This window comes from Camellia sinensis, chromosome 13 (assembly GCF_055761805.1).
Source record: "Camellia sinensis isolate YWXY chromosome 13, ASM5576180v1, whole genome shotgun sequence".
Lineage (NCBI taxonomy): Eukaryota > Viridiplantae > Streptophyta > Magnoliopsida > Ericales > Theaceae > Camellia > Camellia sinensis.
In genome coordinates this window covers 56,988,507-57,000,814 of record NC_138973.1, presented here as the reverse complement: position 1 = coordinate 57,000,814, position 12,308 = coordinate 56,988,507, and the positions used below count along the sequence as shown (strand labels likewise).

Below are 12,308 nucleotides of genomic sequence, written 5' to 3'. Positions count from 1 at the left end.
GAGTGGGTCCCACGCGTCTTTTGGGTGGGTCCAAGAAGGTGACGTGTTCCTTGCCGCATGGCAAGTCACACGATGAAGACGGTTCGTCAAAACCATTTATGAGCGAATTGAAAGTTGACGTCATTTTCAGGTTCGTGGAATAGGAAATTGAAGAAGTAAAATGTGAGTTTCTTTGAAATGGTTATCCTATATTGGAAACTTAAGAGAACTTATATGTGTATATAAGTTCTAGGTGGCAACACTTGGGTTGGATCCCAAGGGGCACCCCAAGTTTGTAGAAGAGAAGAGTTATGGATAAAGTGAACCTTGGCTCAAACCACTAAATGAGCGCACGCCGCCGCCGCTGACCAGCCGTGCCAGGCACGAGTGTGGGTTATGGGTCAAATCTGTTTTAACATTAATTTTTTGGACAAAATTTATTTGAATTTTTTCAAATTCTTGCGAGAAAAATTATTTAAATTTCAGAACAAAATTAACTTAATTTTTGCTCTAAAATTTTTCTGTCCAAACAAGCCTCCACCGGTCCAATTCCCAACAGATTTGAAACTGCATAGTTTGGACAGATTCATATAGTTCCATCAGTTTGGACAGATCAAACAATTCCAGCAGATCTGTTGAAATTTGAACTGCACCTGTTCATTTGAAAAACACACATGTTCGGTTTGAAAATCAAACATATTCAGTCCTATAAATACCAAGGCATTCGAGTAGATTTCTACATTATGAAAATCTGTTTTCTTCCATTCATTTATGCTCTTTTGTATATCTATTCTATATATTATTTGAAGAAAATTTCTGAGAGTATAGAACACAAGTTTTTTGTTCGCCATACAAATTGTTTGGAGTGCTACTATAATTTGTGAAGATCATTGTATCCTGAGAGACAGACGCCATTTATCTGTAAGCACCGTAGCGGGGCAAATATGTCTTAACAACAGAGCATCACACACTCAACTTGATCTATTCAGTATTTTCATTTCGGTAAATAAATTCGGTAAATAATTTATTTTATTTGTTTGATTTGGTTTCAACTTATTTATTTTACACATAAGATTGTTTCAACAATCTTAAGACATATTCGAATTAATCTATTTATACATAATTTTTAATTCGTTTCCTTTTCTTCTTTTCTTCTTCTTATAGAAATTATTTTCTGTGATTTTACAAAGAAATATTCTGGTTGGAAAAACAAATAGTAGTAATATACTGTTTATTTTCTTTGACAACTAGTAGTAATATACTGGTGTCATTAACATTTCATAATATTTATTTGTGAAGTTTGTCAGAAATTAATTTTAGTTTTCAGAAATAATTTTTGAGTTTTCATTAATTAAAATTCTGTTTCAGTATTTTAATTAATGAAGTGTTACAGAAATTTAATTTTCTGTGTGGAATTAATTTGTTTAAATAAAATTTTATTTTATTTTCAAATTAATTGAAAATAAAAGTTACAATTCTTGTTTCTTTTATTTTTATAGAATTTAATTCTGTAGGTTTGGTTTAATTTTTTGTCTAGTGTAAAATTTTAATTATAATTTTGTTTTATAATTTAGAATTCATGGCTACTGAAACTGGTCAAATTAATACTCAAACAAGTACTAGTACGGTGGTTACAATTATGCTAACCCCTCATTCTGTTGTGACTGTGCTTGTCAATCACGGTGAGAAGCCAGATAAGTTCTCAAGAACTGATTTTAAAATATGGCAGTAGAAAATGCTATTCTATCTTAATACTCTAAACTTGTCACGTTTCCTCCGTGAGAGTGCTCCTACTCTGAACGAGGATGAAACTGACCGGCAAGTGGTTGCTGCGGTCGATGCCTAAAAACATATTGATTTCCTTTGCCGGAACTACATCTTGAACGGACTTGATAACACATTATTCAACGTCAACAGTCCTATCAAACTGGCAAATTAACTTTGGGAGTCTTTGGAGAAAAAGTACAAAACAGAAAATGCTAGCTCAAAGAAATTTGTGGTTGGCAAATTCCTGAATTTTGTGATGGTTGATTCTAAGACTGTGATCAGCCAAGTTCAAGATCTTGAACTCATTCTACATGACATTCATGCAAAAGGCATGTCTCTCAGTGATTCCTTTCAAGTTGCTACCTTAATTAAAAAATTACGATAAGGCTGAAAGGAATTCGAGAACTACCTCAAACACAAGCGCAAAGAAATGTCTTTAGAGGAATTGATTGTGTGTTTGAGGAGGACAACCGTAAATCAGAGAAACGGGTTGGTAAGCATCCAATGAAGTCTAAGGAAAATGTGGTGGAATATGCTCCAAAAGCAAAGAAACAGAAGTTTTTTGGAGAAAGTTTCTCACAAGGCTCTAAAATTGGGGAAACTAAGAAGTACAAGTTTAATGAAAAATGTTACATCTGTAACAAAGAGGAACATCAGGCCAAAGATTTCCATTGCAAACGCAAAAGCAAATGAAGATCAAGCAAGAAGCCTGTTCAAGCCAATATGATCGAAGTAGAAAAAATTTCCAATGGTGTAGATGACATAAATCTTTCTGCAGTTATTTCCGAGGCAATCCTTGTCAAAAATCCTAAACAATGGTGGTTGACACTGGTGCTATTCGCCACATCTGTGCCAACAAAAAAATGTTCACATCTTATTCTATAGTAGACAACTGTGAACAACTTTTTATGGGCAACTCATCAACTTCTAAAGTTGAAGGACAAGGAAAGATTATTCTAAAGATGACATCTAGAAAGAAACTCACTCTCAAGAATGTGCAGCATGTACCGAACATTCGCAAGAACCTTGTTTCCGAATCTTTGTTGAGTAAAAATGGGTTTAGGCTAGTTTTTGAAAGTGACAAGTTTGTACATACCAAAAACGAGATGTATGTAGGAAAATGTTGCATATCTAATGGCCTTTTCAATGACTATCGTACCCTCTGTTATTAATAAAAGTACATCTTCTTCTTATTTGTTTCAGTGTTCAAATTTATAGCATGGTAGACTTGGACATGTTAATTATGGATCTTTGCGTAGATTAATTAATATGGAATGTTTATCTAAATTTGACATTGATTTAAATCATAAATGTGAAATTTGTGTTGAGGCAAAATTATCTAAAACTCATTTTCATTCAATTAAAAGAAGTACGAAACCACTTGAATTAATTCATAGTGATATTTGTGATTTTAAATCAATTCAAACTAGAGGTAGGAAAAAATATTTTATTACTTTCATAGATGACTATACTAGATATAGTTATGTTTATTTAATTCGAACCAAGGATGAAACTTTGGAAACTTTCATTGAATACAAGAATGAAGTTAAAAATCAACATGGTAAGAAAATTAAAAAAAACTTAGAAGTGATAGAGGTGGTGAATATGAATCACCTTTTGGTGAGTTTTGTAAAGAACATTAAATAATTCATCAAACCACCACTTCTTACTTACCTCAGCAAAAGGGAATTGTTGAAAGGAAAAATAGGAGTTTAAAAGAAATGATGAAAGCCATGTTAATAAGTTCTGGATTACTTCAGAACATGTGAGGGAAACAATATTTTCTGCTAATTATATTTTAAATAAAGTATCCTGAAAAAAAGTGAATCAAACACCTGATGAATTGTGGCATGGGAAAGTACTGTCCTACAAATACTTAAAAGTGTGGGAATATTTGGCTAAAGTGTCTATTCCTAGTCCTAAAAAGACTAAAATAGGTCCTAAAGCTGTTGATTACATTTTCATCGGTTATGCCATGAATAGTAGTGTATATCGATTTTTGATTCATAAGTCAGAACATTCCGAAATGCATGTAAATACTATTATTGAATATCGGAATGCGTCTTTCTTTTAACTTGTATTTCCGAATAAAGCTAGACAAGAGACTAGTATTAACAAAAGATCTTTTGATGCTATTACTAGTCATGATCAAGGACAAGAGCACGAGATAGATCAAAATGAAGAAGAGGAACCTAGGCGTAGTAAACATGGTAGAACCTCAAAATCTTTTGGTTCGTATTTTTTTACATTTTTATTAGAAAATGAGCCTTTAACTTTCAAAGAAGCTATGTCCAGTCCTGAAGCTCCTTTATGAAAAGAGGTTGTAACTAGCGAAGTTGAATCTATCCTGCAAAATCACACTTGGAAATTGGTGGATTTGCGACCAGGTTGTAAACCTCTTGAATATAAATGGATTTTCAAAAGAAAAATGAAAGCGGATGGATCAATTGAAAAATACAATGCAAGACTTGTGGTCAAAGGTTTTAGACAAAAAGAAGGTCTTGACTACTTTGACACATACTCATCAGTTACTAGGATAACATCCATTAGAATGCTAATTGCCATTGCATCTTTGTACAATCTAGAAATTCATCAAATGGATATGAAAACCGCTTTCTTAAATGGTGAGTTAGATAAAGAAATTTACATGGAACAACCAGAATGATTTTCTATTCCAGGAAAAGAAAAGAAAAGTGTGTAAATTGGTTAAATCATTATATGGTTTAAAACAAACGCCAAAGCAATGGCATGAGAAATTTGATAAAGCAATGATGTCAAATGAATTAAAATTAATGAATGTGACAAATGTGTTTATATTAAAAATACAAACAACAGTTATGTTATAGTATGTCTTTATGTTTATGATATCCTCATCATATGTGGTAACAATGACATGATTAAAACTACCAAGAAAATATTGAATAAACATTTTGACATGAAGGACATGGGCATTGCTAATGTAATTCTTGGTATGAAAATTACCAAAATATCATAAGATTATGCTTTGTCACAATCTCATTGCATTGAGAAAATACTTGATAAATTCAGCAAAGATGATAGTCATCTTGCTAGAACACCTGTGGATGTTAATTTGTTTCTTTTTAAGAATGTTCAAGAAAGTATTTCTCAATTAGAGTATATCCAAATTATTGGAAGCTTAATATATTTGATGAACTATACTCACCCAGATATAGCCTATACAGTAAGTAAATTAAGTAGATATACGAGTAATCTAGGAGTAGAACACTGGAAAGCTATTATAAGGGTTCTAAGATATCTCCAATTTACTCGTAACATTGAGCTTAATTATACTAGATATCCAGCAGTACTTGAAGGATACTATGATGCTAATTGGATATCGAATACTAGAGACTCAAAATCCACCAGTGGGTGTATCTTTACTCTTGGTGGGACAGTTGTATCTTGGAAATCTTCCAAACAGACTTGCATTGCTAGGTCTACTATGGAATCAAAATTATAGTTTTAGATAAAGCTGGAAAAGAAGTAGAATGGCTTCGCCACTTCCTTGAAGATATTTCAATGTGGCCAAAATCGGTGCATGCTATATACATACATTGTGATGTCAATCAGCAATAGATTGAGCACAGAGTCATATGTATGACGGTAAGTCGCGACACATTCGTCGTCAACATAACACCGTAACACAACTACTATCTAATGAAATTATTTCCATTGAATATGTGAAGTCTAAAGATAACATAGCGAATCCACAAACCAAATGGTTAGCAAGAAAGTTAGTTGAGAATTCATCGAGGGAAATGGGACTTAAGCCTATTAAATAAGAGTTACCACAATGGAAACCCAATCTAATTGACTGGAGATCCCAAGATCTAGGTTCAAAGGGACAACCAAGTTGTGTATGACTCACAAGGATCACTGGAGAGTCAAACTCCTACCCATTTCTTTGATGAAATAGTGATATTTGCAGCGTTTTAGGTTAAGTAATACTTTTAATGATTCTTATATCTAGGATTACCTAGTAGAGTATGGTAGGATACTCTTCATAAGATTCGCCTATGTGAGTATGAACTGAGCCGGTTCTATGAGATTTGTGAAAGGCTACAATTCTTTAGAGTACTCTTGAAAGACCAGGTTGTTTAAGACCAAAATGAACACAATAGTGATAACTATATTGTGTTTGGTAATATACTGTATGAGTTCTATTGTCTTGGTTTACACAAATGGCTGAACAGTTCAAGACATCATGTTCACTAGTTATCTAGTACATCCGATAGTGTCTCACAAGGGAAGGTTCAAAGCCAAAACCTACTTATCCTTTGTAGAATATTTCTAATTTCTATACTCTCTGTAATTAGATTATGTTATTTCATTTTCTCTCCATCAAATTCCATTCATGCGGGGGATTGTTGGAATTTATGGTTTTTATAGGCTTATTTTGGGCTAACTTTGAGCCGAAAATTGAGTGGGTCCCACACATCTTTTACAGTGGGTCCATAGAGGTGACGTGTTCCTTGTCTCATAGCAAGTCACACGGTGAAGATGGTTCGTCAAAACCATTTATGAGTGAATGGGAAGTTGACGTCGTTTTCGGGTTCGTAGAATAAGAAATTGAAGAAGTAAAATGTGGCTTTCTTTGAAATGGTTATCCAACATTGGAAACTTAAGAGAACTTATGTGTGTATATAGGTTCTAAGTGGCAACACTTGGGTTGGGCCCCAAGGAGCACCCCAAGTTTGTAAAAATAAAGAATTATGGACAAAGTGAACCTTGGCTCAAACCATCACACTCGCGCACGTCGCCACCGTCTGACCGGACGTGGGCGTGGGTGTGGGTTGTGGGTCGGGTTGGTTTCAACATTAATTTTTTGGACAAAATTTATTTGAATTTTTTCAAATTCTTGTGAGAAAAATTATTTAAATTTCAGAACGAAATTAATTTAATTTTTGCGCCAAAACTTTTCTATCCAAAACAAGCCTCCACCGGTCCAATTTCCAACAGATTTGAAACTACACAGTTCGGACAGATTCATACAATTCCAACAGTTCAGACAGATCAAATAATTCTAGCAGATCTATTGAAATTTGAATTGCACCTGTTCATTTCAAAAACTCATCTGTTCGGTATGAAAATCAAACCTGTTCAGTCCTATAAATACCAAGATATTCTAGCAGATTTCTACATTTCGAAAATCTGTTTTTTTTTCCCTTCTTTTATGCTCTTTTGCATATATATTCTATATATTATTTTAGGAAAATTTCTGAAAGTATAGAACACAGGTTTTTTGTTCGCTGTACAAATTGTTTGGAGTGCTACTACAATTTGTGAAGATTATTGTATCCTGGGAGATAGACGTCATTTATCCGTAAGCACCGTAGTGGGGCGAATATGTCTTAAGGACAGAGTGTCACACACTTAACTTGATCTATTTTGTATTTTTCATTTCGATAAATAAATTCAGTAAGTAATTTATTTTATTTGTTTGATTTGGTTTCAACTTATTTATTTTACATAGAAGATTGTTCCAAAAATTTGTTTATGTTTTTTTTGCTTATGCCTACTAAATTAATGAAGTTTTTGGAGTTTGGTTGAAGCAATTGTGAAGGATTGAAGTTATTGTGGAGTTTAATAAGTAGATTAACTTTTTGAACTTTAGGATTGTTTGTGGACTTTGATTAATTTTTCAGAATTTTTTTTAGAACCATGTTAGATGTTGAACTTAGTTTAACTTTTGAACTTTTGGATTGTTTGTGAACTTTGATTAACTTTTCAGAACCTTTTTTTAAAACTATATTAAATGTTGGATGATGTTATGTTTTTTAGTATTTATTACCTTGTTAAATTGCTATTGTATAATTTGTGTAGAGTGTTGGATTTTTAGTTTACTAGTTTGTTAATGTTTAATGTTATATTAGATGAAAATTTTAATTTTGACTATTTTAGTTAATTTATAAATTAGATCTTTTTACTCTTTGATTTAAGTTTTGTAATTTTAATTATATTTTTTTATAAACTGCCAATCCACCGGAACTGCCAAGGCAAATCCATCATTATTTGCCAACCGAACCGTTGATTTTTGGTAAGAAAAATGACAAATTCTAATGACATTTTTATCAATCCGCCACCCGCCATACGGTTTCTATTTTTCTCCTAAATCACACCGACCCGCACCGCGCACACCCCTAACCGCAACTATAAAATCACCACTTCCTATTTATTAAAATATGTCAACATATTACTATTAAAATATAATTTTTATACAAAATGATGTGTTCCAAAATTGCCTCATCATTCTAGGGAGGAAAAAAACTAACAATTTTGATTTATAATTTCAACAAAGCCATCCCGATATTATTTTAGAAAAAAATAATAATTTTGAGCTTGTATCCTAATAAATTTTACTATTTTTGATCTCATATGTGGACACAAAAAATAGGCACGTGTATGGCTTATTCACTTTGTTTGGGATGATCTAAATAAGTACACTTTTTGTCTTTTTACAAAAAGATGTACAAAAAAGTAGAGAGGTGATGTGATGGAAAAAAGATAAAAAGATGGATTATTTAGGGAATGCCAAACCAGTCCTTACTTTGGTTTCATTTTGAAAATTTATTATTTGAAAAATTCAAAAATGAAAAACTAGGAATATCACTAAATTGTATGTGGTGACATATATAAGCACTTAATTTTTATCGACTTATTTTATTTCAATAATATTAGGAATATAAAATAAAAATACTAAATAAATCACAAAAAGTTTATTGATATATTGTTTAAAGTTTTATTACTTGTAAATTCCGTCACAACTGAATTAGATACCAGCATCAATTATTTATTTTTATTTTTATTTTTGTAAATTATTATATATTGTAGACATTGTTGATTTTATTTGCATAATATTTTTAATTTATCACACATGGTTTTACAATTTAAAAACGTTACAATTAGAGTATCTCCTATCCTCAACAAAATCCTTCATCAAATTAAATTTGATGAGAATTTTAATAAATATGAGATTTAATCCATTCATCAAACTTCAATCCATTTAAAATTTCACCAAAATTTTCATGAATGAATCAAATCTTTCATTAAATTTCATACAACTATTTTTTACTTAAATATGATCAAAATGTTAAAAGATAAAGAATTTCATATTAATTTTTTTGCACCATAATTTGTTAAAGAATGTTTTTGGGATAGAATAAAGTAGTTTTTTCAATTTAATAAAAATAAAAATTTTGATTCTCACTATTTGAGTGAACTATATTAAATCAAGCTTTTAATTTAACTTATTGAATGAATTTGAAAAAAAAAATTTTAAAAAATGGAAAAAAACAAAAAACTATTTTCCAAACTATTCTGATGCGGGTGAGAATATTGACTGAAGGTCGTCTTTATCCAAACCCCCCATAATTACACACGTGACATAAAACTCTCGTTCCAGTACTTCCTTTAAATTCAAAGTCGATTCCTCTCTCAAGTTGCACAGGAACTTTCCAAGAAAGTAAAGCTAAATCCAGAAAAATAGTTAAAGAATTCCCAATTGGGAAACATGAATCCAAAAGATGTAAACCAAGTTCATGAACCAACTTTTCCAAAACCAACCCATCAACCCCTATATAAACTTCCCCACCCCAATTTTTTTCCCCAAACCACTCACTCTCTTTTGCGTTCTCATCATATCTTCCTATTACACTCACTCACTCACTCAACTCAAACTCTATACACCCACGATTACACTTCTATTTGTATACACATACGCTAATAATGTGCGCAGAAGATGATTTTGATGCCAGTTTCGCTCTCATGAAGTCGATAAGTCGTCACTTGCTTGGTGAGTTTGAAGCTCCGTCGATTAACTCCGGCGATAACCCCACAGACTACTGCTGGGTTAACGACTTGTTCCCTTGTTTGATCCAAAACTCGGAAGAGCTGCCTCTGAAGGAGAACCAGTCGGAGGACATAGTTTCGCTTCCAACTCCAGCGGTGGCGACCACCGCCACTGTTACCGAAATCAGTAACTTTTCGGAATCTGTTGCGCTACCTGAAACGACGGCGGTGGAGTCGAAGGGGTGGCGATACAGGGGAGTGAGGAGGCGGCCGTGGGGGAAGTACGCGGCGGAGATTAGGGATCGGGCCAAGAATGGGGCTAGGGTTTGGCTGGGGACCTATGAGACGGCGGAGGACGCCGCCGTGGCCTATGACATTGCGGCGTATAAGATGCGCGGGTCACGTGCGCTTCTGAATTTTCCGCTCCGGATTAATTCGGGTGAGCCGGAGCCGGTGCGGGTGACATCGAAGAGATCATCGCCGGATCAATCTTCTTCGTCGTCATCGGAGAATGGTTGTTCAGGGAAGAGGAGGCGGAAGAAGGTGGTGGCGAAAGTGGAGCCGGTGGTGGTGGTTCCACCTCCTAAGTTGAAGGAAGTAGTAGTAGGAGGAAGAGAGAGTGGATTGGAGACTATACAAATACAATTTGGCCCCAATTATTCCACTTGGTCCATGGCTTCTGAGTTCTGACCAAGGGTTGTTTGGGATTGTGCATATATGATTTTTTGTTGTTTAACTGATCCTTTTCTTGGATCAGAATTTTTTTGTTTTTGTTTTTGTTTTTTTTTTTTTTGTTCTTACGGAAAACATTTGTACATCTCATGAAAATGAATGATCCTTTTGAGCATTTGAAATGCGATATCTCTCATCATTTTATCCCTGAACAATGTTGCATGTAATTAAAATTTTATTAACGATCTTATTAAAAGTATCAATGTCTAAATATTATTGAAATTTTAAACATTATTATATTTTTAACAAATAATCACATTTGACCATTTGTATTTTTAGTAGGATTGTTAATGCGTAAAATTATTGATTTTGATTTATTATAATGGTATAAAATAATTATAATCCTTCAATTTTCCAATTTAACCACCGCTGAAAACCAAAAATCTCTTTCCCATTGTATATTTAGAAAACAATTTTGAGAAGCAATATTCGAATATTTTCCATTGCTCAGTTTGTAGAAGTTTATCATTGTCGTCTAATTTTTCCTCACTTTTTTTGGGCCGAAGAGTGTAGCACAAAGACAAATACACACAGCACTACTATTGATCAAAACTCACCTAATTGGAATTTACACACCAAGCCACTCCACCAAAATGATATATCAGTAGCACTAATCAATGCAAAGTGCACACGAGGAATTTGTATTTTTGTCCATTAAAAATTTAGTCGGTAAAAGTTTATTTTGAATATGCAAAAGTTATCTGTGATTAATTTTTTTGATCGCTACTTTGGTCACAAATTGAGAGCCGTGAAAAGTAATTAACGACAAAAAAAAAATTTAGTTGAAAAAAAGTTCTATTTGCCGACAAAATTTTAGTCGCTAAAGATATAATTACTACGACTAATCCATTTAGTAGCTAAAATACTTTGGTCGCAAAAAGTCATATTTTCCCGACCAAGCATGTCAGTTGCCAATTATCACATTCCACACATGTTAGTCGTCATTTGTCACATTAAACGACTAAAACATTTGGTTGGCAATTGTCACATTCCACGACCAAAAAATTTGGTCATCAATTGTCACATTCCACTACCAAACATGTTAGTCACCAAAAAGAATATTTACGCAACTAAAACTTTAATTGGCAATAGACCTATTAGCGACCAAATCCTTTGGTTGCCAAAATTGACAATTTTAAGGACTAAATATTTAATCGCCAAATGTACCATCTCGCCTACCTTATTCAGTCAGCAAAAGTATTACTCATTTTTCTCGACTAATCACTTGGTCGCCAAAAAATGAAAAACAAAATCAAAATTTAGTCACCAACATCCAACAAAATAAACTTATAATTCATAATAATCCATCCAATTCATTCAATATAATATGTAATTTGCAAAAATCATTAAAATCAACTGAATTATCAACATTCGACAAAATACATAAATCATCTAATCCTGAACCTGTTTAATGAAAGTCAACAACTATTATAAGTTTTCATCCATAAGTAATTCCAAACTACATATTCCTTCAATTAAAAATCTACTTGTAATCTATATAAAAATTTAAAACATAACAAGTACTTATTATTATGTTTTACGTTTTTATCCATACGCATCTATCAAAAAAATATAATTAGTAGTCTAGTCAAATATTTTTCATACACATCCATCCAAGAATATAACTACTATTCTACCCAAATATATTCCACCAAAACATCTAGTCAAAAATATATAATTCTTCCAAAAATGTAATAAGTGCCAACTAGTCCTATACATTCAAGTTCGTGCACGAGTTCATCCATTTACACCAAAGAAGAAAAAAAAATAATGTCAGGTAATTTTTTATAAAAAATTTACACATCAAATGATTGTAAAATTGGACAAAAAATGAAAAATGTCCAATTTCAATAAAGATAACATGAACAAATTAAATGACTATCAATACCATTTTATAAATAAAACAACAGCATTCATATGTATATATCCAACCAACATTACAATTCTATCAATACAATCATTTCTAATGTTGTTTGTCGTCTACTTTAAATACCAACTGCATTGGCCTCATCCTCGGAGTT

General features: G+C 32.6%; 1 pseudogene across 1 annotated transcript; it reads left to right on the top strand.

Moving 5' to 3' along the window:
- Positions 1-9,214: 9,214 nt before the first annotated feature.
- On the top strand, positions 9,215-10,409 carry LOC114314536 (ethylene-responsive transcription factor 2 pseudogene; annotated as a pseudogene). Its single transcript, XR_014348886.1, has one exon. The product of XR_014348886.1 is annotated as an ethylene-responsive transcription factor 2 pseudogene (transcript).
- The last annotated feature ends 1,899 nt before the right edge of the window (positions 10,410-12,308 follow it).